General features: G+C 49.1%; 1 protein-coding gene across 4 annotated transcripts in view; it reads right to left on the reverse strand.

Moving 5' to 3' along the window:
* FBXW9 (F-box and WD repeat domain containing 9) overlaps nucleotides 1-20,088 on the reverse strand; it is an 88,977-nt gene extending 68,889 nt beyond the window's left edge. For 2 of the 4 annotated variants that reach the window (XM_063931175.1, XM_063931178.1), the window contains exon 1: nucleotides 19,989-20,088. The gene's annotated coding sequence lies outside the window, so the exon portion shown is untranslated. Of the gene's footprint in view, nucleotides 1-19,783; nucleotides 19,865-19,894; nucleotides 19,943-19,988 lie in introns of those variants that run through there. The other 2 variants (XM_063931176.1, XM_063931177.1) reach the window with 2 other exon arrangements.
* Nucleotides 20,089-27,946: the final 7,858 nt, after the last annotated feature.

The raw sequence follows: 27,946 nt of genomic DNA on the forward strand, positions 1-27,946 counted from the left end.
GAGCCTCTGAAAAGATGGCTTCCAACAATAAACAACCCGATTTGTTTGTAACAATAACTATATACAAGTATTGCAGACAATCCGCACTTGGGATGGGCGCCCAGCATCCACTACGGACTATGAGAAATAGAATTATCGGTAAGTAAATTCTTATTTTCTCTGACGTCCTAGTGGATGCTGGGAACTCCGTAAGGACCATGGGGATTATACCAAAGCTCCCAAACGGGCGGGAGAGTGCGGATGACTCTGCAGCACCGAATGAGAGAACTCCAGGTCCTCCTCAGCCAGGGTATCAAATTTGTAGAATTTAGCAAACGTGTTTGTCCCTGACCAAGTAGCTGCTCGGCAAAGTTGTAAAGCCGAGACCCCTCGGGCAGCCGCCCAAGATGAGCCCACCTTCCGTGTGGAATGGGCTTTTACAGATTTTGGCTGTGGCAGGCCTGCCACAGAATGTGCAAGTTGAATTGTACTACAAATCCAACGAGCAATCGTCTGCTTAGAAGCAGGAGCACCCAGCTTGTTGGGTGCATACAGTATAAACAGCGAGTCAGATTTTCTGACTCCAGCCGTCCTGGAAACATATATTTTCAGGGCCCTGACTACGTCCAGCAACTTGGAGTCCTCCAAGTCCCTAGTAGTCACAGGTACCACAATAGGTTGATTCATGTGAAACGCTGAAACCACCTTAGGGAGAAATTGAGGACGAGTCCTCAATTCCGCCCTATCCGAATGAAATATCAGGTAAGGGCTTTTATAAGATAAAGCCGCCAATTCTGATACGCGCCTGGCTGAAGCCAGGGCCAACAGCATTACCACTTTCCATGTGAGATATTTCAAATCCACTGTGGCAAGTGGTTCAAACCAATGTGATTTTAGGAACCCCAAAACTACATTGAGATCCCAAGGTGCCACTGGAGGCACAAAAGGAGGCTGTATATGCAGTACCCCTTTGACAAACGTCTGAACTTCAGGCACTGAAGCCAGTTCTTTCTGGAAGAAGATCGACAGGGCCGAAATTTGAACCTTAATGGATCCTAATTTTAGGCCCATAGACAATCCTGCTTGCAGGAAATGTAGGAAACGACCCAGTTGAAATTCCTCCGTAGGGGCCTTCTTGGCCTCACACCACGCAACATATTTTCGCCAAATGCGATGATAATGTTTTGCAGTTACATCCTTCCTGGCCTTGATCAGGGTAGGGATGACTTCATCTGGAATGCCTTTTTCCTTCAGGATCCGGCGTTCAACCGCCATGCCGTCAAACGCAGCCGCGGTAAGTCTTGGAACAGACAAGGTCCCTGCTGGAGCAGGTCCTTCCTTAGAGGTAGAGGCCACGGGTCCTCCGTGAGCATCTCTTGCAGCTCCGGGTACCAAGTTCTTCTTGGCCAATCCGGAGCCACGAGTATCGTTCTTACTCCTCTCCTTCTTATGATTCTCAGTACTTTTGGTATGAGAGGAAGAGGAGGGAACACATATACCGACTGGAACACCCACGGAGTTACCAGAGCGTCCAACGCTATTGCCTGAGGGTCCCTTGACCTGGCGCAATATCTGTCCAGTTTCTTGCTGAGGAAGTCTGCTTCCCAGTTGTCCACTCCCGGAATGAACACTGCTGACAGTGCTATCACATGATTTTCCGCCCAGCGGAGAATCCTTGCAGCTTCTGCCATTGCCCTCCTGCTTCTTGTGCCGCCCTGTCTGTTTACGTGGGCGACAGCCGTGATGTTGTCCGACTGGATCAATACCGGTTGACCCTGAAGCAGAGGCCTTGCTTGACTTAGGGCATTGTAAATGGCCCTTAGCTCTAGGATATTTATGTGAAGAGACGTTTCCATGCTTGACCACAAGCCCTGGAAATTTCTTCCCTGTGTGACTGCTCCCCAGCCTCTCAGGCTGGCATCCGTTATTACCAGCATCCAATCCTGAATGCCGAATCTGCGGCCCTCTAGAAGATGAGCCTTCTGTAACCACCACAGGAGAGATACCCTTGTCCTTGGAGATAGGGTTATCCGCTGATGCATCTGAAGATGCGATCCGGACCATTTGTCCAGCAGATCCCACTGAAAAGTTCTTGCATGGAATCTTCCGAATGGAATCGCTTCGTAAGAAGCCACCATTTTTCCCAGGACTCTCGTGCACTGATGCACTGACACTTGTCCTGGTTTTAGGAGGTTCCTGACTAGCTCGGATAACTCCCTGGCCTTCTCCTCCGGGAGAAACACCTTTTTCTGGACTGTGTCCAGAATCATCCCTAGGAACAGTAGACGTGTTGTTGGAATCAGCTGTGATTTTGGGATATTTAGAATCCACCCGTGCTGACGTAGCACTACCTGAGATAGTGCTACTCCGACCTCTAACTGTTCCCTGGACCTTGCCCTTATCAGGAGATCGTCCAAGTAAGGGATAATTAATACGCCTTTTCTTTGAAGAAGGATCATCATTTCGGCCATTACCTTGGTAAAGACCCGTGGTGCCGTGGACAATCCAAACGGCAGCGTCTGAAACTGATAATGACAGTTTTGTATCACAAACCTGAGGTACCCTTGGTGAGAAGGGTAGATTGGGACATGGAGATAAGCATCCTTGATGTCTAGAGATACCATATAGTCCCCTTCTTCCAGGTTCGCTATCACTGCTCTGAGTGACTCCATCTTGAATTTGAACCTTTTTATGTAAGTGTTCAAAGATTTTAGATTTAAAATTGGTCTCACCGAGCCGTCCGGCTTCGGTACCACAAACAGCGTGGAATAATACCCCTTTCCCTGTTGTAGGAGGGGTACCTTGATTATCACCTGCTGGGAATACAGCTTGTGAATAGCTTCCAATACTGCCTCCCTGTCGGAGGGAGACGTTGGTAGAGCAGACTTCAGGAACCGGCGAGGGGGAGACGTCTCGAATTCCAATTTGTACCCCTGTGATACTACCTGCAGGATCCAGGGGTCCACTTGCGAGTGAGCCCACTGCGCGCTGAAATTCTTGAGACGGCCCCCCACCGTGCCCGAGTCTGCTTGCAGAGCCCCAGCGTCATGCTGAGGACTTGGCAGAAGCGGGGGAGGGCTTCTGCTCCTGGGAAGAGGCTGCATGGTGCAGTCTTTTTCCCCTTCCTCTGCCCCGGGGCAGGAACGAGCGGCCTTTTTCCCTCTTGCCCTTATAGGGACGAAAGGACTGGGTTTGAAAAGACGGTGTCTTTTTCTGCTGAGAGGTGACCTGGGGTAAAAAGGTGGATTTTCCAGCCGTTGCTGTGGCCACCAGGTCCGATAGACCGACCCCAAATAACTCCTCCCCTTTATACGGCAATACTTCCATATGTCGTTTGGAATCTGCATCACCTGACCACTGTCGCGTCCATAACGTTCTTCTGGCAGAAATGGACATCGCACTTACTCTAGATGCCAGGGTGCAAATATCCCTCTGTGCATCTCGCATATATAGTAATGCATCCTTTAAATGCTCTATAGTTAACAATATACTGTCCCTATCCAGGGTATCAATATTTTCAGTCAGGGAATCCGACCAAGCCACTCCAGCGCTGCACATCCAGGCTGAGGCGATCGCTGGTCACAGTATAACACCGGTATTTGTGTATATACCTTTTAAGATATTTTCCAGCCTTCTATCAGCTGGTTCCTTGAGAGCGGCCGTGTCAGGAGACGGTAACGCCACTTGTTTTGATAAGCGTGTGAGCGCCTTATCTACCCTAGGGGGTGTTTCCCAACGTGCCCTAACCTCTGGCGGGAAAGGGTATAGTGCCAATAATTTATTAGAAATCAGCAGTTTTTTTATCGGGGGAAACCCACGCTTTATCACACACCTCATTTAATTCATCTGACTCAGGAAAAACCACTGGTAGTTTTTTCACACCCCACATAATACCCTTTTTTGTGGTACTTGTAGTGTCAGAAATGTGCAATGCCTCCTTCATTGCCGTGATCATGTAACGTGTGGCCCTACTGGACATTACGTTTGTCTCGTCACCGTCGACACTGGATTCAGTATCCGTGTCAGGGTCTGTGTCGACCATCTGAGGTAACGGGCGTTTTAGCGCCCCTGACGGTGTCTGAGACGCCTGAACAGGCACTAATTGATTTGTCGGCTGTCTCATGTCGTCAACAGTTTTTTGCAAAGTGCTGACATTGTCACGTAATTCTTTAATTACTACCATCCAGTCAGGTGTCGACTCCCTAGGGGGTGACATCACTAACACAGGCAATTGCTCTGCTTCCACATCATTTTCCTCCTCATACATGTCAACACAATCGTACCGACACCCAGCACACACACAGGGAATGCTCTGATAGAGGACAGGACCCCACTAGCCCTTTGGGGAGACAGAGGGAGAGTTTGCCAGCACACACCAGAGCGCTATATATATACAGGGATAACCTTATATAAGTGTTACTCCCTGTTATAGCTGCTGTATTTATATATTAGCTGCCAATAGTGCCCCCCTCTCTGTTTTACCCTGTTTCTGTAGTGCAGGACTGCAGGGGAGAGTCAGGGAGCCGTCCTTCCAGCGGAGCTGTGAAAGAAAATGGCGCTTGTGTGCTGAGGAGAAAGGCTCCGCCCCCTTCACGGCGGCCTTTTCTCCCGCTTTTTTCAGGAAACTGGCAGGGGATAAATGCATCCATATAGCCCAGGAGCTATATGTGATGCATTTTATTTAGCCATATAAGGTTTTTATATCATTTTTATTGCGTCTCAGGGCGCTCCCCCCAGCGCCCTGCACCCTCAGTGACCGGAGTGTGAAGTGTGCTGAGAGCAATGGCGCACAGCTGCAGTGCCGCCGCTTTCTCCGGACCTCTTCGCTCTTCTGGCTCTGTAAGAGGGCCGGCGGCGCGGCTCCGGGACCCATCCAGGCTGAACCTGTGATCGTCCCTCTGGAGCTAATGTCCAGTAGCCAAGAAGCCCAATCCACTCTGCAGTCAGGTGAGTTCGCTTCTTCTCCCCTTAGTCCCACGATGCAGTGAGCCTGTTGCCAGCAGGACTCACTGAAAATAAAAAACCTATTTAAACTTTTACTTCTAAGCAGCTCAGGAGAGCCACCTAGCTTGCACCCTTCTCGTTCGGGCACAAAAATCTAACTGAGGCTTGGAGGAGGGTCATAGGGGGAGGAGCCAGTGCACACCAGCTAGTCTAAAGCTTTTACTTTTTGTGCCCAGTCTCCTGCGGAGCCGCTATTCCCCATGGTCCTTATGGAGTTCCCAGCATCCACTAGGACGTCAGAGAAAGACTGATTAAAAGATTCAAAGCAATTAATTTGAAATATCACTAAAATAAAATTATCTCCTAGTCTGTAGTGGATACTGGGGTTCTGTACTTTAGTACCATGGGTATAGATCGGGTCCACTGGAGCCTGGCACTTTAAAACCTTTAGTGTGTGATGGCTCCTCCCCTCTATGCCCCTCCTACCAGACCCAGTCTAGGAAAACTGTGCCCGAGGAGACGGACGTAATATGACAGAAGAAACAATACAACAGCGGTGAGGCAACAAGCCAACACACAACCATAACTGAAAGGAGGGCGCTAACCCGAACAGAGGATAGCAACACCAACCTAACACGGATAGCACAGCTATCCCAACAACATAATGGTACCGCAACGTCCGTCCAACCAAATACTTACACAGGTAAGCAGGAGTGAAGCACTGAAGCGGGCATCTAGCACCACTATGGACTAGGAGAAAAGGAATTACCGGTAGGTATTAAATTCCTATTTTCTCTTACGTCCTCGTGGATACTGCGGTTCTGTACTTTAGTACCATGGGGAAGTCCCAAAGCTTCCAAATGGGTGGGAGAGTGCTGAGACCCCTGTAAAACCGCCTGACCAAACTGAAGGTCATACTTGGCCAAGGTATCGAACCCATAGAATTTAACAATTGCGTTCGAACCAGACCAAGTTGCAGCTCGGAACAATTGCAGGGCCGATACACCCCGGGCAGCTGCCCAGGAAGACCCCACCGACCTTGTCAAGTGGGCCTGAATAGACGTCGGCAAGGGCAGAGCCACTGAAGTATAGGCCTGGCGAATGGTCAACCTGAGCCAGCGAGCAATAGATTGCTTAGAAGCCAGCTGACCAATCTTGGAGGCATTATAAAGGACAAACAGATTTCCGAAGACGGGCCGTCCTTTTGACATAAATCTTCAGGGCCCTGACCACATCCAAGGACACAGGACTAACTGAAGCGTCAGACAACACTGGAACCTCAATGGGTTGATTCACATGAAAAGCTGACACTACTTTCGGCAAACTGAGGACGGGTCCTAAGTTCCGCCCTGTCTTCATGACATATCAAATAAGGGCTCTTACAGGATAAGGCCCCCAATTCAGAGACACGTCTGGCAGACGCCAATGCTAACAACATCACCGTCTTCCAGGTAAGAAACTTCAATTCCACCCTATGTAAGGGTTCAAGCCAGTCCGACTGAAGAAAGGACAGAACTACATTGAGATCCCACGGAGCCGTGGGAGGAAAAAATGGCGGTTGCATATGAAGAACTCCTTTAAGGAAAGTCTGTACTTCCGGCAACATGGCAAGCTGTTTCTGGAAGAAAATAGAAAGGACTCTGATGGAGCCCAACCATAGGCTCAAATCCACTCCCACTTGCAGGAAAAGCAGAACACAACCAATTCTAAATTCCACGGGAGAAACCTTTCTACTTTCACACCAGGAAACATACTTCTTCTAGATGTGATGATAGTGTTTTGACGTAACCATCTTCCTGGTGCGTCCACGGTGTCGTCAGCGCGTCCATTGCTACAGCCTGCGGATCCCTCGTCCTGGAACAGTAACGGCATAGCTTCTTGTTGAGATGAGAAGCCATCAGATCTATCTGCGGACAGCCCCACCGATGAATAAACTGTTGAAACACCTGGGGATGTAGGCCCCATTTCCCCGGATGGAGGTCGTACCTGCTGAGGAAGTCTGCTTCCCAGTTGTCCACTCCTGGAATAAATATAGCTGAGATGGCCCTTGTGTTGGTCTCCGCTGAGACGAGTATTCTTGACACTTCTCGCATCGCTGCTCTGTTTCTTGTCCCCCCTTGTCGGTTTATGTACGCCACCGCCGTAGCGTTGTCTGACTGAACCTGGATCGCCTGATCCTTCAGGAGGTGAGAAGCTTGCAGAAGAGCATTGTAAATCGCCCTGAGTTCCAGGATGTTTATTGGCAGAGCCGCTTCCTGAACAGACCATATCCCCAGGAATTTGTCCCCTTGGGTCACAGCCCCCCAACCCCGGAGGCTGGCATTCGTTGTCAGTAGAATCCATGAGTGGATACTGAAATTCCTGCCTTCTACCAGGTGAGGAACTTGTAGCCACCATAATAGAGAAATTCGGGCTTTCGGAGATAAGGTCACCTCCTGATGCCTCGTAAGCAGCTACCATCCTGTCCAACAAGCGTATGCAAAGATGTATCGATACCTTGCGAGGACGGAGCACTGAGCGGACCATTGCTTGGATAGCCAAGGACTTGTCTATAGGAAGAAATACCTTCTGAGACACCATATCCAATATCATTCCCAGGAATTGAAGACGTTGGGTCGGTTCCAGGTGAGATTTCTGAAAATGTATGATCCACCCATGATCTGTAAGCAGGCGAGTCGTCAGATCGATGCTGTGCAATAGACGCTCCCTGGACATAGCCTTTATCAGGAGATCGTCCAAGTAGGGAACTATATTGACTCCCAACATGCGCAGTTGCAGCATCATCTCCACCATGACTTTGGTGAAGACCCTCGAAGCTGTGAACAGGCCAAAGGGCAACGCCTGAAACTGGAAGTGGTCGTCCAAGATGGCGAACCTGAGGTAAGCCTGATGAGGGGGCCACATGGGAATGTGTAAGTAAGCATCCTTAACATCTAGGGAAACCAGGAATTCCCCCTCCTCCAGACCAGACACCACTGCCCTTAGGGATTCCATCTTGAATTTGAACACTCGCAGATACGGGTTCAGAGACTTCAGGTTTAAGATGGGTCGCACCGAACCGTCTGGTTTTGGAACGACAAAAAGACTGGAGTAAAAACCCCTGTTGTGTAAAGGGGGGGGGGGGGTACCGGAACCACCACCCCTGTCCACAAAAGTTTCTGAATGGCTTCTTGCAAGGTAACTTTTGCTGCGGGCACAAATGGTAAGACTGATTTGAAAAATCTGTGAGAGGAGGAAGTGCTTGAAATTCCATCCTGTATCCCTGGGAAATGAGGTCCCTCACTCAAGGATCCCGGCAGGACTCTGCCCACATGTGGGCGGAGTGGTGAAGGCGAGAACCTACCTGAAAATCGCCTTGCTGCTGGGGCCAACCGTCACGCGGAAGGCTTAGCGGCAGGGGATCCGGTGGTCTGGTCCAGGGAGACAGCAGTTGCAGGTTTACGGGACTTACCACGAGATCCTCTGGGAGTGGTGGAGACCCCTCGGCCCCTGCCTCTGAACCTTGCCGCACGAAAGGACAGCAAGGAGGGTCCTGTGTAAGAACGTTTAGGTGGTGGCGCAGCCGACGGCAGATAGGTAGACTTACCCGCCGTTGCTTGGGAGATCCATTTATTTAATTTGTCTCCAAACAAGGCATCACCTGTAAAGGGAAGATTTGAAACAGCGGAATCAGCGTCTTCCGACCATTGACGTAAGCACTGAGCTCTGCGTGCCGAAACAGCCATAGCAGTAGTGCGGCCATTTATTTTACACTACTCTTTAATAGCCTCGCTCATAAAATTTGCAGCATCATGTATATGTTGCAGCAGAGTAATGACCTCATCCCAGGGTAGAGAGTCTAAACCATCAATAACATTATCCACTTGACTACCGCCCTGGAAATCCACCCACAAACAATTGTGGGGCGCTGTGCTGCGCCTGCTGCCGTATAAATTGCCTTGAGCGTGGTTTCAATTTTACGGTCAGCCGGCTCTTTCAGGGATATAGCCCCTGGCACAGGCAGTACCAACTTCTTAGTCTGGATACCGACATATCGACTGACAGGGGATTTTCCCATACCTTCCTGTCCTCAGCTGGGAGGGGAAAGGTAATTAAAAACCTCTGAGGAATTTTTTTTTTTTTATCAGGGTTTAACCAAGCCTCCCTGGCTAGGGAGTTTAATTCTTTAGATACAGGAAAAGTTTCTGAGGTCTTTGGTCTAACATTAAAGTACAGCTCCTCAACTGGTTCTGCCTCCTGATCCGGTATGTGAAGGACCTCTCTTACAGCAAAAATGAGAGTCTCCACCCCAGGGGACAGAGAGCTGTCCTCATCCATATCATCATCATCTACATCAGGCTGATCAGAATCAGACTGGAGCACCTGTGGCAGTGAGCGTTTATGTGAAGTGTATGAGTGTATGACCTGATAGCAGTGCAGCGGCACTACCGCTGGCGTGCTCCCCCCTGTCTATGACCCCCTGGTACCAGTACAGAGGCATGTAGCAGCGTGGGTATCTGGAGGAGCAGTGTACATGCAGCTTGATGATCTGCAGCAGCAGGAAATGGCGCCTTCCCGCCGCAGGTCTCGCTCCGGGAAGCCCCGCCCCCTGTAATGGCGCGCGGTCCCTAATCAATAATTATACTGGCCATGTTACTAAAACATCATAATATGCAATACAGTACACACAAAGCCTTTTTGTGACAGTGAGCACTGAGGGGCATCAGCCCAGAGCCAGTTTGTCCACGGCGGGCACCGCAGCTCTGGGCCCCTGACCGCCACGCGACTTGCTGCCAAAACTGCACCGGGGACCCGCTAACCGGGACCCCGGTGTAATACTCACTGCACCTTGTACTTCGGCATCTGTTAGAGGGTGGCAGCTAGATGCTGGAGTGGGCACCAGGGCCGCCATAAGAAATTGTGGGGCCCGGGACTGAAAAAATGGGCAGGCCCCCCCACCCCTTCCCCGGGGGAAAGGCGGGCCGCAGTGGTGGGCGGGGCTGTGAATGTGGGTGGAGCTACAGCGGGAGTGGGACATCAATTGGCACGTACACCAGTTTAAAAAGAGAGAGAAAGATAGTGACAGGGAGAGAATGACGGTGAGAGGAAGAGGGTGACAGGAAAAGGAAGATGGTGACAGGGAGAGGATGACGGAGAGGAAAAGGGTGACATGAAGAGGATGATGGTTAGAGGCATATGGTGATGGAGAGGATGATGGGGTGATAGTGATGGGGAATGGCAGAGGGTGATGGGGAGAGGTAGTGGGTGATTGGAAGAAATAGAGATGGAGAGGCTAAATGTGACAGGAAAAGGGTGATAAATATAGTCATAATTACAATTTACTTACCTGGGGGCACGGCAGAGCTGCAGCATCACCTCCAATCCACATCAATGGTCGCAAGGGCAGGTGGAGAACTTCCTCAAAGAAAAGGCAGCCATTGGCAGAGGTAAAAAGCGCAGGGGACTCGGGGAGAGATAACAGGAGGGAGGAAATGTGGTGGACGGGTGGGGTAGAGGGTTTGAAGGGTATGGGGGTGGCCATCCTCCTCTTGTCCAGGCAGACATCCTCCTCACCTCCCTGGCCTGGATACCAGCTGGCAGCTTTCCCATAGATATTTGGTGCTGGGAACGGTCACTAGAACATGACGTCAGATCCCCAGCACCCAAGCTCAGCAGTCACACAGCAGGGAAAGTGAAGGACCAGAGAGGAGAGATGCAGCTCAGCGGCTCCTCCTCCCCCACTGGCCTCCGTTCACTGCAGTAGCTGCTTCAGGACCAGTGTGGTATATGTAGCGCCGGACCCACCAGTGTTTCAGGTAGCGCGGCAGCGGCAGGCAGTAGCCGGCATGTAGTGAGAGACAGGGACAGCCGCATTTTAAATGTGGAATCAGCCGCGAGCCGCGGGCCAATCGGAGCTTGCCGACCGGCAGCCAATCAGGAGCCAGCGGCTCCTGATTGGTTGCCGATCCTCGAGCTCCGATTGGCTCGCGGCCCATGCCATACTTACAATGCAGCTGTTCCTGTCTCTCTCTACACGCCGGCTACTGCCTGCCGCGCTACCTGGCTGGAACACTGGTGGGTCCGGCGCTACATATACAGTACCACACTTCTGACACCCGGGCCCCCCTTCTGGCTGGGCCCGGGACTCAAGTACCCGCAGACCCCCCTTGATGGCGGGCCTGGTGGGCAGACATACTAACGATGTGTGATCAGTACCTCAGGAGCTCAGAGTCCTGTCAGTGTGGTTACGAACCAATAACCGTTAAGGGAGGTTGGTTCGGTCCCCCCTCTACGTCCCACGAAGCAGGTAGCCTGGTTGCCAACCAAGGCTACCTCAAAATAATGAACTAAAATAAAAATAAAGGAAACTCTCTAGAGCTCCAGAGAAACGCACCCGGCTCCTTGGGCACATTTTAATAAACTGAGTTTGGTAGGAGGGGCATAAAGGGGAGGAGCCAGCACACACTAAAGGTTTTAACGTGCCAGGCTCCAGTGGACCCGATCTATACCCATGGTACTAAAGTACAGAACGCCAGTATCCACTAGGACGTAAGAGTAATAAGCAATAATGTATCTGTTTTCACAGTTTCTTTGCTTTATTCTATGACACAGCAAAGGTATGCCGGTATACATGAGACAATGGGCCTAATTCTGAGTTGATCGCAGCAGCAAATTTGTTAGCAGTTGGGTAAAACCATGTGCACTGCAGGGGGGACAGATATAACATGTGCAGAGAGAGTTAGATTTGGGTGGGGTGTATTCAAACTGAAATCTAAATTGCAGTGTAAAAATAAAGCAGCCAGTATTTACCCTGCACAGAAACAATATAACCCACCCAAATCTAACTCTCTATGCAAATGTTATATCTGCCTCCTCTGCAGTGCACATGGTTTTGCCCAATTGCTAACAAACTTGCTGCTGCGATCAACTCAGAATTACCCCCAATAGCTCTTACTTTCATCACTTCTCAGGAGGAATGAAGCATTGTTTCAATGAGCTGCAAGGGTTCCAACAAATTTGTCCATGTCTGTACAGGCATTGAAAGGACAACTGGTTATGGCGCACATAGAATTATTATGTGTTTACACTACTTTGTATTGGGCCTGAGGAAGGGGCAGATGCCCTGAAACGGCTGTTGCCTTCAAATACAAATCTTTTCTGCATATTGTTGTCTCCAGTGCCGTTCTTCCCTTGACCTATATATATATATATATATATATATATATATATTTACCGTGAATGCTAAGTAATCACCTATCTGCTGTGGTACACATATCTTTCTGGTAGAGGATAAGGTCCACGCCACTCTACTAAACAGAAATAATCTAGTCCATTGTGCTGCCACTGTGAGAGTGGCAAGGGGTATACAGAATCCCATTGGGGGGTAACAATATAAAAGAGGCATTAACTCTTGGGTGCAGGTTGGCAGGATGAATGTATATTAAATACCAATGTTCCTGGTATCTGTCGCTCTATGTTAGGACCAGCAGTCCAATACAGGTTGAGTATCCCTTATCCAAAATGCTTGGGACCAGAGGTATTTTGGATATCGGATTTTTCCGTATTTTAGAATAATTGTATACCATAATGAGATATCATGGTAATGGGACCTAAATCTAAGCACAGAATGCATTTATGTCACATATACACCTTATACACACAGCCTGAAGGTCATTTTAGCCAATATTTTTTATAACTTTGTGTATTAAACAAAGTGGGTGTATATTCACACAATTCATTTATGTTTCGTATACACCTTATACACACAGCCTGGAGGTCATTTAATACAATATTTTTAATAACTTTGTGTATTAAACAAAGTTTTTATACATTGAGCCATCAAAAAACAAAGGTTTCACTATCTCACTCTCACTCCAAAAAGTCCGTATTTCGGAATATTCCGTATTTCGGAATATTTGGATATGGGATACTCAACCTGTAGTGGTAAAAGTGAGAGTGAATGGTCCAACAAATACATATCTCACAAAAATATTATTTATTAAAGCGCAATGGAATATGCTGCGCTATATAAGAAACTGTTACTAAATTAAACACATTTATTCCAGAGGTTCCCAAACGCGGTCCTCAAGGCACCCCAACAGTCCAGGTTTTAGGTATATCCATGGTTCAGCACAGATAGTTAAATCAAATTGACTGAGGTGCTAATAAAGTCACCTGTGGCCAAGCATGGATACATTTAAAACCTGGGCCATTGGGATGCCTTGAGGAGCGGAGTTTGGGAACATCTGATTTATTCCAAAATGATGTGTTATGAGCAAGTAACATCTCCCACGCTTGTGTCATTTTTGGTTTTCAAAGTATTACGCGTTTCACAGGTCTCTGCTTACTCAGATATGGAAACATTCTGATGATAACAGGGGACGGAGCATGTTGTGTGTCAGCAATTTTCTACTTGTTGCAGTGAAACAGCATAGGTACCGACATAGGATTGTTTGCAGAGAGGACATATACTATCGTAAGCTGGGTACACACTGAAGCGATCTGTACCTAGCAGACATATGGGAACCTGGGTACACATTGAATGATGTTGATCGTTCCGTCCTTCATTTGTGTTTATGTTGTCGCTAGCGATATCAAACCTTACGTCGCTAGTGACTGCAGGCACCAGCATATCTGGTATAGACACTGCCCAATATGAGAGATATGTTGGTCTTATCCACCGGATAGGACGTCACATTGCTCAGTGTGTACCCAGCTTTAAATGACTGGTTACCTAACCCTGACACACAACAATCTGTCACTTTAATCAGCATGATTCTGTATCTGAGGAAACGGACTGCAAATTATGAAACGTGTAATACTTTGGAAACAGAAATTGACACAAGTCTGTGAGATGTCACCTGCTCATAACACCTCCATTTCGGAAAATAAGAATTTACTTACCGATAATTCTATTTCTCGTAGTCCGTAGTGGATGCTGGGGACTCCGTAAGGACCATGGGGAATAGCGGCTCCGCAGGAGACTGGTCACAAAAGTAAAGCTTTAGAACTACCTGGTGTGCACTGGCTCCTCCCCCTAAGACCCTCCTCCAAGCCTCAGTTAGGATACTGTGCCCGGACGAGCGTACACAATAAGGAAGGATTTTGAATCCCGGGTAAGACTCATACCAGCCACACCATATAACTTGTGCTCTAAACCCAGTTAACAGCATGATAACAGAGGAGCCTCTAGAAAAGATGGCTCACTACAGCAATAACCCGATTTTTTGGTAACAATAACTATGTACCAGTATTGCAGACAATCCGCACTTGGGATGGGCGCCCAGCATCCACTACGGACTACGAGAAATAGAATTATCGGTAAGTAAATTCTTATTTTCTCTGACGTCCTAGTGGATGCTGGGGACTCCGTAAGGACCATGGGGATTATACCAAAGCTCCCAAACGGGCGGGAGAGTGCGGATGACTCTGCAGCACCAAATGAGAGAACTCCAGGTCCTCCTCAGCCAGGGTATCAAATTTGTAGAATTTTACAAACGTATTTGCTCCTGACCAAGTAGCTGCTCGGCAAAGTTGTAAAGCCGAGACCCCTCGGGCAGCCGCCCAAGGTGAGCCCACCTTCCTTGTGGAATGGGCTTTTACAGATTTTGGCTGTGGCAGGCCTGCCACAGAATGTGCAAGCTGAATTGTACTACAAATCCAACGAGCAATAGTCTGCTTAGAAGCAGGAGCACCCAGCTTGTTGGGTGCATACAGAATAAACAACGAGTCAGATTTTCTGACTCCAGCCGTCCTGGAAACCTATATTTCCAGGGCCCTGACAACGTCTAGCAACTTGGAGTCCTCCAAGTCCCTAGTAGCCGCAGGCACCACAATAGGTTGATTCAGGTGAAACGCTGAAAACCACCTTAGGGAGAAACTGAGGACAAGTCCTCAATTCCGCCCTGTCCGAATGGAAAATCAGATGAGGGTTTTTACAGGATAAAGCCGCCAATTCTGACACGCACCTGGCCCAGGCCAGGGCCAACAGCATGACCACTTTCCATGTGAGATATTTTAACTCCACATATTTAAGTGGTTCAAACCAATGTGACTTTTGGAACCCAAAAACTACATTTAGATCCCAAGGTGCCACTGGAGGCACAAAAGGAGGCTGTATATACAGTACCCCTTTCACAAACGTCTGAACTTCAGGGACTGAAGCTAGTTCTTTTTGGAAGAAAATTGACAGGGCCGAAATTTGAACCTTAATGGACCCCCATTTCAGGCCCATAGACACTCCTGTTTGCAGGAAATGTAGGAATCGACCTAGTTGAAAATTCCTCCGTCGGGGCCTTACTGGCCTCGCACCACGCAACATATTTTCGCCAAATGCGGTGATAATGTTTTGCGGTTATATCTTTCCTGGCTTTGATCAGGATAGGAATGACTTCATCCGGAATGCCTTTCTCCTTCAGGATCCGGCGTTCAACCGCCATGCCGTCAAACGCAGCCGCGGTAAGTCTTGGAACAGACAGGGTCCTTGCTGGAGCAGGTCCCTTCTTAGAGGTAGAGGCCACGGATCCTCCGTGAGCATCTCTTGAAGTTCCAGTTACCAAGTCCTTCTTGGCCAATCCGGAGCCACGAATATAGTGCTTACTCCTCTCCATCTTATAATTCTCAGTACCTTGGGTATGAGAGGCAGAGGAGGGAACACATACACTGACTGGTACACCCACTGTGTTACCAGAGCGTCTACAGCTATTGCCTGAGGGTCCCTTGACCTGGCGCAATACTTGTCGAGTTTTATAAACATGTGGAAGACTTCTGGGTGAAGTCCCCACTCTCCCGGGTGGGGTTCGTGTCTGCTGAGGAAGTCTGCTTCCCAGTTGTCCACTCCCGGAATGAATACTGCTGACAGTGCTATCACATGATTTTCCGCCCAGCGAAGAATCCTTGCAGCTTCTGCCTTGCCCTCCTGCTTCTTGTGTCACCCTGTCTGTTTACGTGGGTGACTGCCGTGATGTTGTCCGAATGGATCAACTCCGGGTGACCTTGAAGCAGAGGTCTTGCCGAGCTTAGAGCATTGTAAATGGCCCTTAGCTTAAGGATATTTATGTGAAGTGATGTCTCCAGGCTTGACCATAAGCTCTGGAAATTCCTTCCCTGTGTGACTGCTCCCCAGCCTCGCAGGCTGGCATCCGTGGTCACCAGGACCCAGTCCTGAATGTCGAATCTGCGGCCCTCTAGAAGATGAGCACTCTGCAACCACCACAGGAGAGACACCCTTGTGCTTGGTGACAGGGTTATCCGCTGATGCATCTGAAGATGCGACCCGGACCATTTGTCCAGCAGGTCCCACTGGAAAGTTCTTGCGTGGAATCTGCCGAATGGGATTGCTTCGTAGGAAGCCACCATTTTTCCCAGAACCCTTTCATTGATGTACTGAGACTTGGCTCGGTTATAGGAGGTTCCCGACTAGCTCGGATAACTCCCTGACTTTCTCCTCCGGGAGAAACACCTTTTTCTGGACTGTGTCCAGGATCATCCCTAGGAACAGAAGACGAGTCGTCGGAATCAGCTGCGATTTTGGAATATTGAGAATCCAATCGTGCTGCCGTAACACTACCTGAGATAGTGCTACACCGACCTCCAACTGTTCCCTGGATCTTACCCTTATCAGGGAATCGTCCAAGTAAGGGATAACTAAAATTCCCTTCCTTCGAAAGAGTATCATCATTTCGGCCATTACCTTGGTAAAGACCCGGGGTGCCGTGGACCATCCATACGGCAGCGTCTGAAACTGATAGTGACAGTTCTGTACCACAAACCTGAGGTACCCTTGGTGAGAAGGGTAAATTGGGACATGAAGGTAAGCATCCTTGATGTCCCGAGACATCATGTAGTCCCCTTCTTCCAGGTTCGCAATCACTGCTCTGAGTGACTCAATCTTGAATTTGAACCTCTGTATGTAAGTGTTCAAAGATTTTAGATTTAGAATCGGTCTCACCGAGCCGTCCGGCTTCGGTACCACAACAGTGTGGAATAATACCCCGTTCCCTGTTGCAGGAGGGGTACCTTGATTATCACCTGCTGGGAATACAGCTTGTGAATGGCTTCCAAAACTGCCTCCCTGTCAGAGGGAGACATCGGTAAAGCCGACTTTAGGAAACGGCGAGGGGGAGACGTCTCGAATTCCAATATGTACCCCTGAGATATCACCTGAAGGATCCAGGGGTCTAATTGCGAGTGAGCCCACTGCGCGCTGAAATTCATTGAGACGGGCCCCCACCGTGCCTGATTCTGCTTGTAAAGCCCCAGCATCATACTGAGGGCTTGGCAGAGGCGGGAGAGGGCTTCTGTTCCTGGGAACTGGCTGATTTCTGCAGCCTTTTTCCTCTCCCTCTGTCACGGGGCAGAAATGAGGAACCTTTTGCCCGCTTGCCCAAGAAAGGACTGCGCCTGATAATACGGCGTCTTCTTATGTTGAGAGGCGACCTGGGGTACAAACGTGGATTTCCCAGCTGTTGCCGTGGCCACCAGGTCTGAAAGACCGACCCCAAATAACTCCTCCCCTTAATAAGGCAATACTTCCAAATGCCGTTTGGAATCCGCATCACCTGACCACTGTCGTGTCCATAACCCTCTACTGGCAGAAATGGACAACGCACTTAGACTTGATGCCAGTCGGCAAATATTCCGCTGTGCATCACGCATATATAGAAATGCATCTTTTAAATGCTCTATAGGCAATAATATACTGTCCCTATCTAGGGTATCAATATTTTCAGTCAGGGAATCCGACCACGCCAACCCAGCACTGCACATCCAGGCTGAGGCGATTGCTGGTCGCAGTATAACACCAGTATGTGTGTAAATACATTTTAGGATACCCTCCTGCTTTCTATCAGCAGGATCCTTAAGGGCGGCCATCTCAGGAGAGGGTAGAGCCCTTGTTCTTACAAGCGTGTGAGCGCTTTATCCACCCTAGGGGGTGTTTCCCAACGCACCCTAACCTCTGGCGGGAAAGGATATAATGCCAATAACATTTTAGAAATTATCAGTTGTTATCGGGGGAAAACCACGCATCATCACACACCTCATTTAATTTCTCAGATTCAGGAAAACTACAGGTAGTTTTTCCTCACCGAACATAATACCCCTTTTTGGTGGCACTCGTATTATCAGAAATGTGTAAAACATTTTTCATTGCCTCAATCATGTAACGTGTGGCCCTACTGGAAGTCACATTTGTCTCTTCACCGTCGACACTGGAGTCAGTATCCGTGTCGGCGTCTATATCTGCCATCTGAGGTAACGGGCGCTTTAGAGCCCCTGACGGCCTATGAGACGTCTGGACAGACACAAGCTGAGTAGCCGGCTGTCTCATGTCAACCACTGTCTTTTATACAGAGCTGACACTGTCACGTAATTCCTTCCAACAGTTCATCTACTCAGGTGTCGACCCCCTAGGGGGTGACATCACTATTACAGGCAATCTGCTCCGTCTCCACATCATTTTTCTCCTCATACATGTCGACACAAACGTACCGACACACAGCACACACACAGGGAATGCTCTGATAGAGGACAGGACCCCACTAGCCCTTTGGGGAGACAGAGGGAGAGTTTGCCAGCACACACCAGAGCGCTATATATATACAGGGATAACCTTATATAAGTGTTTTTCCCCTTATAGCTGCTGTATTTTTAATACTGCGCGTAATTAGTGCCCCCCTCTCTTTTTTAACCCTTTCTGTAGTGTAGTGACTGCAGGGGAGAGCCAGGGAGCTTCCCTCCAACGGAGCTGTGAGGGAAAATGGCGCCAGTGTGCTGAGGAGATCCCTTCTCGGCGGCCTTATCTCCCGTTTTTCTGTGTATTCTGGCCAGGAGCTATATGTGATGCATTTTTTGCCATCCAAGGTGTTTTTATTGCGTCTCAGGGTACCCCCCCCCCAGCGCCCTGCACCCTCAGTGACCGGAGTGTGAAGTGTGCTGAGAGCAATGGCGCACAGCTGCAGTGCTGTGCGCTACCTTGTTGAAGACAGGACGTCTTCTGCCGCCGATTTTCCGGACCTCTTCTGTCTTCTGGCTCTGGGACCTATCCATGGCTGGGCCTGTGATCGGTCCCTCTGGAGCCAATGTCCAGTAGCCTAAGAAGCCCAATCCACTCTGCACGCAGGTGAGTTCGCTTCTTCTCCCCTTAGTCCCTCGATGCAGTGAGCCTGTTGCCAGCAGGTCTCACTGAACATAAAAAACCTAAAACTAAACTTTTCACTAAGCAGCTCAGGAGAGCCACCTAGTGTGCACCCTTCTCGTTCGGGCACAAAAATCTAACTGAGGCTTGGAGGAGGGTCTTAGGGGGAGGAGCCAGTGCACACCAGGTAGTTCTAAGGCTTTACTTTTGTGCCCAGTCTCCTGTGGAGCCGCTATTCCCCATGGTCCTTACGGAGTCCCCAGCATCCACTAGGACGTCAGAGAAAAATATTTTTGGTATATACCGTTTTCATAAAATTTACTATTGTACCACAATTGGACTATTAGCCCTAACATAGGGTGTGATCCATAGGTGGACGGAAGTAAAACAGCGAGGGCGAGCATCCCATCCATGTTTTACTTCTGGGTATGCGTCCTGATGGTTACCACCAGGGGATGCATATCGGAATCGCACTGGTATCCATGCAATATCGAAGGACATTCCTCCCGAGCGGCAACTGGGGGGTGGGGTGCTATCAGCACTGGCGGCCATGTTACGTTGGACATTCTGAGCACCCAAATAGATGCTCTGATGTCTGATGGTGGGTCTTTGTGCGCACATCGTCGGATTTGCGACACAGCCAGTGTGTCTCCACAGACCACACACACACATATATATATATATATATATATATATATATATATATAAAAATATATAATTATATAGGGAGATAGATGTACACACAGCAGTTACTCTGATCTTAATAGCTCATGCAAGTTTCCCTATAGACCAGCACCGAGAGCCAGCGCAGCCTGTGAGTGGGTTACACACACACTATACCAGGGGCTGCATTACATGTGCCTCAGCGCCATGACAACAACCCTGGCTCCCTCTATATCCCTCTGCATGCAGCCCCTCAGTAACAACCCCGGCACTTATATACACACACCTGTCTCCTAGGACATCGCCCATACTTCCGGCTGCGGGCAATGACGTCACCGCGACCGGTTGTCACCATGGAAACGGCAACATGACTGGAATGAGAAAGGGGGCGTGGCCCGCAGCTACTGCGGCGGCCAGGTCATGTGTAACATCTCCAGAGCACGCCCCCTGCTGGGCTGGAGTGACTCCGGGCTGGCCAGGCTACGGCGGCTCGCAGCTTACTGTGCGCCTACAGGGCCACCTACACTTATAATAAACTAATAAGGAAACACTAGCTAAGACGTGCATTGGTACTAATAATACCCAGGGTGATGGGCTGACAGTCACTGCATCTGCTGGCTGGGGAGGGGGATGACTGTCATAAATTCCCATCTTGCCTCCATTGGTATCCACCACCCAAAAGTATGCTTGTGCGCAATGGGCGTACAGCTCTGCCGCAGACTCGGAGCGTCACCTTGTGGTGCGCGCAGCAGGGGAGACCTCAACCAAGCATCAGAGCGCTGCCCAGGGCCGGATCGGGGGGGGGGGGGGGCCATCATCACATGCCGTCACCCCCACTTTGGGCAGTGTGTGCTGCCCATCGGTGTGTTAATAGTTACATGTGCCCGGTTGTGTGTACTACATAAGAAGCACATGTGCAGCCTGGCAATGCTTTATATTCTCTTTAGAGCAGGGGTGGGGAACCTTTGGCCCTCCAGCTGTTGTTGAACTACACATCCCAGCATGCTTTGCTACCGTTTTGCTATTTGGCCTTGCTAAAACTGTTGTAGGGAATGCTGGGATGTGTAGTTCAACAGCAGCTGGAGTGCCGAAGGTTCCCCATCCCTGCTTTAGAGCATTAATGGACAGTTGGTATGGGAAGTGGGAGGAGTAATGAGTGTAGGGGAGGAGTCAGGAATAAATAAACTGCCCCCCCCCTAAAAGAAAAGTCTAGATCCGTCCCTGGCGCTGCCATCGTGCGATAGCCGCCACCACGGAATCAGATTGGAAAACCATCACCATCAGGTTGAAAACACGGCTGGCTTGGTGCCATGGGTTACTGCTGTCCAGCCCTAGGGTGACGCGTAAGGCTTACAGCAAGCTATGACTACTGCGCCCTGATTTTCTTACATATTAAAAAGTTTACCGCTGGTATTTAAGGTGTCGATTTACTAAACCTTGCATGGAGATAAAGTACCAGCCAATCAGCTGCTAACTGCCATGTAACCATGGAGACAGTAATATGCGTGTAATCTCCGTCCACTTTATCTCTCTCCAAGGCTTAGTACATCTGCCCCATTCTCCAATTCTGACCTCCTTGCACAGTACAAGTCCTCTAATACCATTCAGTGTAATTCTCACTGAAGGTTAAAGCCAAACTACATCCTAGGACAGGCATTCCCAAGCACGGTCCTCAAGGCACACCAACAGTGCAGGTTTTAGTGATATCCAGGCTGCAGCACAGATGGTTAAATCAAAATTACTGAGCTACTAATTAAGTCACCTGTGCTGAAGCCTGGATATCACTAAAACCTGCACTGTTGGTGTGCCTTGAGGACCGTGGTTGGGAATGCCTGCCCTAGGGAAACACTTTACTAAAATGATCCTTAGGCGGAGCCATGGGCAACTGTTTTGGCATCGGTTTTCCCTCACAATTTTTCATTAGTAACATAAAAATTTAGGTCAGACTTATTTTTTTCCTTGTTTGAAGAGATCGTATTCATCATCTTAGAACATAATTGGAAGTATCCAAGAGTCTGGCAAGGCCTTTTGCGAAGGTTTGGCGGGCGCTCACACGATATTATGGGTGTTCCATGTACCCCAGTGGCATGCCTAGGCCAACCTCCATCCCTTCAATGCCCAATAATGCACCCGTTCACTTCTGCTTGGGATACGTAATAATCTTGCGAGCAGGGCCCTCCTACCTCTATGTCTGTCTGTTTTTACCCAGTTTTGTTCTATTACTGTTGTTCTAATTGTAAAGCGCAACGGAATATGCTGCGCTATATAAGAAACTGTTAATAAATAAAGTGTGGGGGGGGGGGAGTGTTCTGACTGGCAGGACGATCCTCTAAAATTGGGATTGTCGCAGTAAAATCAGGAGTTATGAAGTATGTCTAAAGCAGTGTTAATATTTGTATAAGAGCCCTAATGTTCTCCTGGACCACAGCATACATTCTTGTACGCATCACAGGGTTTGGAATTTCCCCTAGAAAATTAAACTGCGTCACCTTGTGTTGAATTGTGGGACCTATTGGTGATGGTCTGGGGATAAGTGTGGGCACTTGAAAGACCAGCCTGCTACCATTCCTTCATATTAGTTAGAAGCCACTTACAGCATATGGGCTGGCCAGCATCCTATAGACTCCACTGTGTGTCTTTCTGTCCAGCACACATTTGTGTGGCACATTCCTTATTACTAACACAGTCAGGTTACCACTGTCATGTGTGAAGAATAGGGCCATTGAGTACCGCTTCACGGCGTTAGACGTGTGATACCTGATTGGGTTGAAATAATCTATGAACATGTTTCAGCCTATAGGAGAAGCACATTTGTTGCGTTCTATCCTCTATGTAGCTGCTTCTCTATCTTCACCCAAGATCACGGTCCACTCTGACCAACATGACTCAGCTGCAAGTGTAGACCCCATAGGACCAGGATACTGTAGACCAACTTTCATCCAACCAGGTGGTTGGAAGGAAAATCTGGTCATGGATGGGAGCAAATACTGTAAGCAATCTGCTCCCAAACCCTGGAATGAACAAAAACAGTCAGACAAGTTGTTTAAATCAGATTTAAACAGCGCCATCTGTACAACAGTTGTTCATGTTTTGGGGGATTGGGAGCAAATTGCTTAGTCATTTGCTTCCATCCATTACCAGATTTATTCCAACCAACTAGTTGGATGAAAGTTGGCCTAGTTTATATCCACCTTAATGGCATGCAGTCCTAGGCCAGGTGGGGAAGTTCCCATTTAATTTTTTTATACAAATTCCTGAATTATGCAGTAACACCAAAGCATGGTGTAACCTTATACCATGTGGGGTTAATGACTCCTTTCTCTAACGTCCTAGTGGATGCTGGGGACTCCGTCAGGACCATGGGGAATAGCGGCTCCGCAGGAGACAGGGCACAAAAAGTAAGCTTTTAGGATCACATGGTGTGTACTGGCTCCTCCCCCTATAACCCTCCTCCAAGCCTCAGTTAGGTTTTTGTGCCCGTCAGAGCAGGGTGCAATCTAGGTGGCTCTCATAAAGAGCTGCTTAGAAAAAGTTTTTTAAGTTTCTTATTTTCAGTGAGTCCTGCTGGCAACAGGCTCACTGCTACGAGGGACTTAGGGGAGAGAAGTGAACTCACCTGCGTGCAGGATGGATTTGCTTCTTAGGCTACTGGACACCATTAGCTCCAGAGGGATCGAACACAGGCCCAGCCATGGAGTCCGGTCCCGGAGCCGTGCCGCCGACCCCCCTTGCAGATGCCGAAGTTGAAGAGGTCCAGAGGTCCGGAAACAGGCGGCAGAAGACTTTCAGTCTTCATAAGGTAGCGCACAGCACTGCAGCTGTGCGCCATTGTTGTCGGCACACTTCACACCAGCGGTCACTGAGGGTGCAGGGCGCTGGGGGGGGCGCCCTGGGCAGCAATGTATAATACCTTTTTCTATGGCTAAAATACATCACATATAGCCCTTGAGGCTATATGGATGTATTTAACCCCTGCCATATATCGCAAACTCTGGGAGAAGAGCCCGCCGTTTTAGGGGGCGGGGCCTATTCTCCTCAGCACACAGCGCCATTTTCCTGCTCAGCTCCGCTGTGAGGAAGGCTCCCAGGACTCTCCCCTGCACTGCACTACAGAAACAGGGTAAAACAGAGAAGGGGGGCATATTTTGGCGATATTTTTATATATTAAGCGCATATAACAGAAACAACACCTTTTAGGGTTGTTTATATACATTTTTATAGCGCTTTGGTGTGTGCTGGCAAACTCTCCCTCTGTCTCCCCAAAGGGCTAGTGGGGTCCTGTCTTCGATAAGAGCATTCCCTGTGTGTCTGCTGTGTGTCGGTACGTGTGTGTCGACATGTATGAGGACGATGTTGGTGTGGAGGCGGAGCAATTGCCGGTAATGGTGATGTCACCCCCTAGGGAGTCGACACCGGAATGGATGGCTTTAATTATGGAATTACGTGATAATGTTAGCACGCTGCAAAAGTCAGTTGACGACATGAGACGGCCGGAAAACCAGTTAGTACCTGTCCAGGCGTCTCAGGCACCGTCAGGGGCTGTAAAACGTCCCTTACCTCAGTCAGTCGACACAGGTACCGACACAGATGAATCTAGTGTCGACGGTGAAGAAAGAAACGTATTTTCCAATAGGGCCACACGTTATATGATCACGGCAATGAAGGAGGCTTTGCATATCTCTGATACTGCAGGTACCTCAAAGGGGGGTATTATGTGGGGTGTGAAAAAACTACCTGTAGCTTTTCCAGAATCAGAGGAATTGAATGACGTGTGTGATGAAGCGTGGGTTAACCCCGATAGAAAACTGCTAATTTCAAAGAAGTTATTGGCATTATACCCTTTCCCACCAGAGGTTAGGGCGCGCTGGGAAACACCCCCTAGGGTGGATAAGGCGCTCACACGCTTATCAAAACAAGTGGCGTTACCGTCTCCTGATACGGCCGCCCTCAAGGATCCAGCTGATAGGAGGCTGGAAACTACCCTGAAGAGTATATACACACATACTGGTGTTATACTGCGACCAGCAATAGCCTCAGCCTGGATGTGCAGTGCTGGGGTGGTGTGGTCGGATTCCCTGACTGAAAATATTGATACCCTGGATAGGGACAGTATTTTATTGACTATAGAGCAATTAAAGGATGCTTTTCTTTATATGCGAGATGCTCAGAGGGATATTTGCACTCTGGCATCGAGAGTAAGTGCGATGTCCATATCTGCCAGAAGAAGTTTATGGACGCGACAGTGGTCAGGTGATGCGGATTCCAAACGGCATATGGAAGTATTGCCGTATAAAAGGAGAGGAATTATTTGGGGTCGGTCTATCGGATCTGGTGGCCACGGCAACAGCCGGAAAATCCACTTTTTTACCTCAGGTCACCTCCCAACAGAAAAAGACACCGTCTTTTCAGCCGCAGTCCTTTCGTTCCTATAAGAACAAGCGGGCAAAAGGACAGTCATATTTGCCCAGAGGCAAAGGAAGGGGTAAGAGGGTGCAGCAAGCAACTACTTCCCACGAACAGAAGCCCTCCCCGGCTTCTACAAAGCCCTCAGCATGACGCTGGGGCTGTGCAAGCGGACTCAGGGGCGGTGGGGGGTCGACTAAAGATTTTCAGCACACAGTGGGCGCGCTCACAGGTGGACCCTTGGATCCTGCAGGTAGTATCTCAGGGTTACAAGTTGGAATTCGAAAAGTCTCCCCCTCGCCGGTTCCTAAAGTCTGCTTTACCAACGTCTCCCTCAGAAAGGGCGACGGTATTGGAAGCCATTCACAAGCTGTATTCTCAGCAGGTGATAGTCAAGGTACCCCTCCTACAACAGGGAAAGGGGTATTATTCCACACTATTTGTGGTACCGAAGCCGGACGGTTCGGTAAGACCTATTCTAAATCTGAAATCCTTGAACCTGTACATACAGAAATTCAAGTTCAAGATGGAGTCACTCAGAGCAGTGATAGCGAATCTGGAAGAAGGGGACTTCATGGTGTCCCTGGACATAAAAGATGCTTATCTGCATGTCCAAATTTACCCTTCACACCAAGGGTATCTCAGGTTCGTGATACAAAACTGTCATTATCAGTTTCAAACGCTGCCGTTTGGTTTGTCCACGGCACCTCGGGTCTTTACCAAGGTAATGGCCGAAATGATGGTTCTTCTACGAAGAAAAGGCGTATTAATTATCCCTTACTTGGACGATCTCCTGATAAGGGCAAGGTCCAGAGAACAGCTGGAAGTCGGAGTAGCACTAACCCAAGTAGTGCTTCAACAACACGGGTGGATTCTGAATCTTCCAAAATCTCAATTGACCCCGACGACACGTCTGCTGTTCCTGGGAATGATTCTGGACACTGTTCAGAAAAAGGTGTTTCTCCCGGAGGAGAAAGCAAGGGAGTTATCCGAACTTGTCAGGAACCTCCTAAAACCAGGAAATGTGTCAGTACATCAATGCACAAGAGTCCTGGGAAAGATGGTGGCTTCTTACGAAGCAATTCCATTCGGCAGATTCCACGCACGAATATTTCAGTGGGATCTGCTGGACAAATGGTCCGGATCGCATCTGCACATGCATCAGCGGATAACACTGTCACCAAGAACAAGGGTGTCTCTTCTGTGGTGGTTGCAGAGTGCCCATCTGTTAGAGGGCCGCAGATTCGGCATACAGGACTGGGTCCTGGTGACTACGGATGCCAGCCTACGAGGCTGGGGAGCAGTCACACAGGGAAGAAACTTCCAGGGCGTGTGGTCGAACCTGGAGACGTCTCTTCACATAAATATACTGGAGCTAAGAGCGATTTACAATGCTCTAAGCCTGGCAAAACCGCTGCTTCAGGGTCAGCCGGTGTTGATCCAGTCGGACAACATCACGGCAGTCGCCCACGTAAACAGACAGGGCGGCACGAGAAGCAGAAGAGCAATGACAGAAGCTGCAAGGATTCTTCGCTGGGCGGAAAATCATGTCATAGCACTGTCAGCAGTGTTCATTCCGGGAGTGGACAACTGGGAAGCAGACTTCCTCAGCAGACACGACCTCCACCCGGGAGAGTGGGGACTTCATCCAGAAGTCTTCCACATGATTGTGAACCGTTGGGAAAAACCAAAAGGTGGACATGATGGCGTCCCGCCTCAACAAGAAACTGGACAGATATTGCGCCAGGTCAAGAGACCCTCAGGCAATAGCTGTGGACGCTCTGGTAACACCGTGGGTGTACCAGTCCGTGTATGTGTTTCCTCCTCTGCCTCTCATACCAAAGGTACTGAGAATTATACGGCTACGGGGAGTAAGAACAATACTCGTGGCTCCGGATTGGCCGAGAAGGACTTGGTACCCGGAACTTCAAGAGATGCTCACGGAAGAGCCGTGGCCTCTACCGTTAAGAAGGGATCTGCTTCAGCAGGGACCTTGTATGTTCCAAGACTTACCGCGACTGCGTTTGACGGCATGGCGGTTGAACGCCAGATTCTAAAAGAAAAGGGCATTCCAGAGGAAGTTATTCCTACCTTGATTAAAGCCAGGAAGGAAGTGACCGCACAACATTATCACCGCATTTGGAGAAAATATGTTGCGTGGTGTGAGGCCAAGAAGGCCCCAACGGAGGAATTTCAATTGGGTCGATTCCTACATTTCCTGCAGGCAGGATTGTCTATGGGCCTCAAATTGGGGTCTATTAAGGTTCAAATTTCGGCCTTATCGATTTTCTTCCAGAAAGAATTGGCTTCAGTGCCTGAAGTACAAACCTTTGTCAAAGGTGTACTACATATACAGCCCCCGATTGTGCCTCCAGTGGCACCGTGGGATCTCAACGTAGTTTTGGATTTTCTCAAATCCCATTGGTTTGAGCCGCTCAAATCGGTAGATTTGAAGTATCTTACATGGAAAGTAACCATGCTACTGGCCCTGGCTTCAGCCAGGAGAGTATCAGAGTTGGCGGCTTTATCGTACAAAAGCCCATATCTGATTTTCCATTCGGACAGGGCAGAACTGCGGACGCGTCCTCAGTTTCTGCCTAAGGTGGTTTCGGCTTTTCACTTGAACCAGCCTATTGTGGTGCCTGCGGCTACTAGCGACTTGGAGGACTCCAAGTTGCTGGACGTTGTCAGAGCATTGAAAATATATATTTCAAGGACGGCTGGAGTCAGAAAATCTGACTCGCTGTTTATCCTGTATGCACCCAACAAGATGGGTGCTCCTGCGTCTAAGCAGACGATTGCTCGTTGGATCTGTAGCACAATCCAACTTGCACATTCTGT

Source organism: Pseudophryne corroboree, chromosome 6 (genome assembly GCF_028390025.1).
Source record: "Pseudophryne corroboree isolate aPseCor3 chromosome 6, aPseCor3.hap2, whole genome shotgun sequence".
In the NCBI taxonomy this organism is placed as follows: Eukaryota; Metazoa; Chordata; class Amphibia; order Anura; family Myobatrachidae; genus Pseudophryne; species Pseudophryne corroboree.